We start from the raw sequence: 4,309 nt of genomic DNA, 5'->3' as shown, positions 1-4,309 counted from the left end.
TCATTTCAGTTCGTTTTCAGTTCAATTCACTTTGTGTGCATTTTTTTTTAAATGTGTTAGAATGTGTCATATTTGAATTACTGAGGTAATTGGAACTGTGCATTTCCAGAGTGAGTGCCCAGAAGAGCAAATGGGACAGCTCTCGCTCTATGCGCTACAACCAAGATGCCCAAAGAGAAGAAGGTAATGTCGGTGTAGCGTGTGTGCTTGTGTGCGATACTTCAGTTGTTCTTAACTTTACTTTATGTTCACTATATCGTTTTTATTGATTTAACTATTTTCTTCTCCCTATTTCTTCTTCTCTCTCTTTCACCTCCCATGTTCTCTTCTCTTCTCTCCCCCTCTCTGTCCCAGACCAGCGACGTATGGTGGATATTATTGGTCATCTCACTAAAATGAGATTTGGGGATCAGGAGCAAAGCAAGTCCAAGGACATAAAAGAGGTGTGTGGCGTGAGTGTCCACTCTTGATGACATCATCGCACCCTCTCTATACTAGATGTCTATGTCTCTATACTAGATGTCTATGTGGATTTTGTTTTACCTTTGCTGTCAAAAGCGGAACTGTAATCTACATGGCAAAGGAATGAACTGTTTTCTGTAGACTGTCTATTTTTTAATAGTCTAAATTGCTCCATGCAGAAATGTCAATACTTAGGAAATGTCGTTGTGGAAATGAGGTTGGTAAGACTGACGTTGGTTTGGTTTGAGACACTTGTGTTAGTGTAATCTGTGTTAGTGATGTATAATTTGTGGCTTTGTGAGCTGTGCTTGTATGAACTGTGGTCATGTTTGTGGTTAGGGTCATATCATGTGTGGTTGTGGTTGTTACAGCATGCGGGGGGAATCTACTCCAGACTGGAGGCTCAGTTCAAAAGCCCGTCCCAGGCCAGTGGCCGACAGGGAAGCTCTGAGAAGACCCTCAGGTACGACTTTGTTGGAGCCCAACCAATATTGGGTTTTTGAGTCTGATGCCACTATGAATTATAAATGCTGTAAATGCTGCTTTAACATTTAAACAGGGTCTTTTATTGAAGCGCATTTTTGAACTGTCTCTTGTTCCCATTCTACTCCGATGCTATTTGTTTAGTTTTAGGTTTGAAAATGTACTGATACATATGCCTGTAGAGGGCCAATATTGGTTAAGAATATTATTGAACCAAATACTACCTTGCAAAAGTATTCACCCCCTGTCCCATTTTCATATGGTGCCAAATTCATTTAAGATAAGAAAAAGAAAGTCAACTTATAGCATAATTATTAACCTTATTTGCTGTCGCACCCCTATGACACAAAGGTATTCGTTTGCAAAATGTTGTTAACTATTATTCGTTCATGGAGAGATAGACTTGCATTTGAGCTAGGCTAATTGTAGGACTTCCACAACCAAGGGGTAAAAATGTGTCCAGTGTACACTGGGTAGATCAGTGGGTAGAACACTTTTTATTTGAATTCCAGGCCTATAGCCAACAAAATGTGAAAATTGTGCAAGTGGTGTGAATACTGTCAAGGCTGTATCTGCTCCATATACATGCATGTTACATACATGTTTACATTCAGTCTTAAGTAACACTCAAAACATTACAGTATGTTTCTTTTCTTTCATATTTCCCCACTCTTTTACTGTGAATCTGTCTGTCTTTTTCCTCAGTCTCTCACCTTCATTTAATCTGATATTTTCTGTTCCTATTTTCTGTTCCTATTTCCTGTCTTCTCTTAGAGCAAAGACACACAGTCAACCTCGGCCCACATAGATGACAGAAAGAGGAAACGTGTGAGAGAAATATGGAAGATGATTGTGGAGCGATAGAAAGAGGAGGGAAAAGAAGATGAGGATCAATCGGGACAGATCCTCATGCATCATGAACTCTTTGAGAACGATTAACCCCAAATGGGGAACTTTGCAACAGCTACTGCCCTTCGCTGTCTCCTTGCTTGTTCTAAGCTATCGCCCCTGCAACTACTAAGGTCCTAGTTTGGTCAACTTAAGCCCAGGAGGCCTGTTTTCTTGATGGGGCTTTGTGGCCCACTGAGTCCAGTCAAGCCCTGCTCAGCCCAGTTCAACCTGACCCTGGTGTATTTGTATTGATCACCTTCTATCCCATTCGCTTTCGCTTTACTATATCGTCATGGCAATAGATTGGTGGCCACTAGCCCTTGTCTTGGTCTGCTGTATCCCAGCATTAGATCTCATTAAGTCAATCAAGGTCTTAGAGTTGAGTAATGTGTTTTAGTGCTGGACTAGAGTTAAAACCTTCCAACCCTATAGGTTGTCCAGGACCAGGATTGGAGACCACTGGAATAGCTAGATCAACCTGTATAACATAGAAACTCCTCCTAGGATGAGAAATTAGGAGCAATAAAATGTCTGATGCTATGTCTGTTAGCACCATGAACCACTGGGACCAAGATAACATGGATTAGTCTCTCTCTAACTGGTGGTCACAGTATACTTCAAGCACTGTCTATAAAGCCTCTCAATGAGCTATGGAGGAAATGCACATATAGCTGTGATTATGAAAGCATACAAGTCTTCAATTTCACAAAAATTCAGACGCAGAAAGACTTCAAATGTAAACTACGTTCCAAAATGTCCTTTTTTCCCCCTTCACCCCCCCCTCTATCCCCCCTTCAGCTAAAGCGCACCTTTCGTCCGAAGCTCATCGAGGGACCTTATAGACGGCGTTTTATGTATGTTTATACTATGACCATCAGACAGTAGGCTAGGATGAACTGTGCAGTCGAAAATAAAGTGACAAATGAAACAAATGTATGGAATTGCATCTTTCTCTTGTGACTGTGTTCACTGTCAGTTCATTTGTTGAAGACCAGCTTTATTCAATTATACTACTTTCCAGTAGATGGCAGGATAGCTTCTGAGAAGGTACAGTGCGAGGTGTTCAGTAGGCCCATTAGATCATCTTTGCCTCACTAACCCCCACACCAAAGACACTAACCTAAGTTGGACTCATGATAACTTTGCTAAACACATTTGTTATGATATTCATATCTGTCTCTTTGGCTTGAGGCCTTGTACAGGGATAAAGCAATGTATTCATCCAACCACAATAGACAAGGTATATCATCCAAGATCAGTCTCAATGTAATGTAAAACAACATTTGTTTTAGGGGATGATGGGGGGGGCTTTCTTCTTTAGCGTATGGGTTGTTGTTTCCTCTCCACTTCACCAGGCTCTGGGCCGAGGGGCTACCCTTTTACCACCCCGAGACCTGGTTGAGGGGCTCACCCGGGCTATATTTCTGGACACCCCTCCAGAAGCCACGTCATGGTCTCGTCATCTAATACCGACAGACCGTGCATTCCGTTGGGTGGGTGGTACACCGGGCAATCCAGGATAACATGGTCTGCGGTTTGGTCCTCTGGGGGGGCCTTGATCGTGTGTGTGTGTGTACACTTTTTTTCCCTTAAGTGCGACAGTGATTGCCTGCTGGTGTAGGTATCTGCTAACTATAACATCCTCCTGCGAACATATTCAGGAAAGCTCAGCGTGGACTCTGCACACTGGGGAAAACCTGGCTCCCTGTTGAAGCAGTGCACTCATGCTGCACCCTGACAGCGGATGCCTGGAATGGTTCCCTAAAACTGGGTCAAGGGGGAGTAGGGCTCCAGTTACCCCCAGAGCACATCACCCTGTGTCGGGAGAGTTTTAATGGTCATTTCAGCACAAGCTCATTTCAGCACATTCATGAATTATGACTGAAAAGGAACGGGAGCGTTGTAGCACTATACAAACAACCAGGGTGACCGTGAACAACTGTAAGGGATGCCTTGAATGGAGATGCCTTCTTTTTTTTTTTTTTTACTTATGAGAAATTGAACCTAGAGACAGCTAAAAGTCTCAACTTTAATTAAAACATGTTCACGACAAATGTAACTTAGAGAAGGGGGATTTGTCAATAGAGATTTTTGTCTAATTAGCTGTGCTGGCAAGTACATTAGTATAAAATGCAGGGCCCCAGATGCAGGGTTACACACCAGGGCCCCGTCTAAAACAATCCCTAGCTCACTCACCCTATACACAAACAGATCTGAAGGGTCTGGATAGGTATAAGCAATATGGTAGCAGCTCCATCGTGCCATCAAAGACTTGGTGGATTATTATTTTTTGCCATCTTGCTTATTCCTATTAAGACCTGGCAGATGTACACAGATTGTACCAGGAGTAGGAGCCATAGTGGTTTCTGGGCTTGGCCTAAAACACCACGTCACTCTCCTGTCTGCCTGACACAGAAGTCCTAGAAGCCTCTTAGCCAATGACTTGCCCTTTTGCGCAAACATTCCTCAGATT

General features: G+C 42.8%; 1 pseudogene across 1 annotated transcript in view; it reads left to right on the top strand.

Moving 5' to 3' along the window:
- LOC308164280 (SANT and BTB domain regulator of class switch recombination-like) overlaps positions 1-965 on the top strand; it is a 23,590-nt pseudogene extending 22,625 nt beyond the window's left edge. Inside the window, exons 15-17 of the transcript in view lie at positions 110-183; positions 355-443; positions 834-965. The product of the transcript in view is annotated as an SANT and BTB domain regulator of class switch recombination-like (transcript). The remainder of the gene's footprint in view (positions 1-109; positions 184-354; positions 444-833) is intronic.
- Positions 966-4,309: the final 3,344 nt, after the last annotated feature.

Source organism: Nansenia antarctica (genome assembly GCF_963989245.1).
Source record: "Nansenia antarctica genome assembly, chromosome: 8".
In the NCBI taxonomy this organism is placed as follows: domain Eukaryota; kingdom Metazoa; phylum Chordata; class Actinopteri; order Argentiniformes; family Microstomatidae; genus Nansenia; species Nansenia antarctica.
This window is presented reverse-complemented; position numbering and strand designations above follow the sequence as displayed.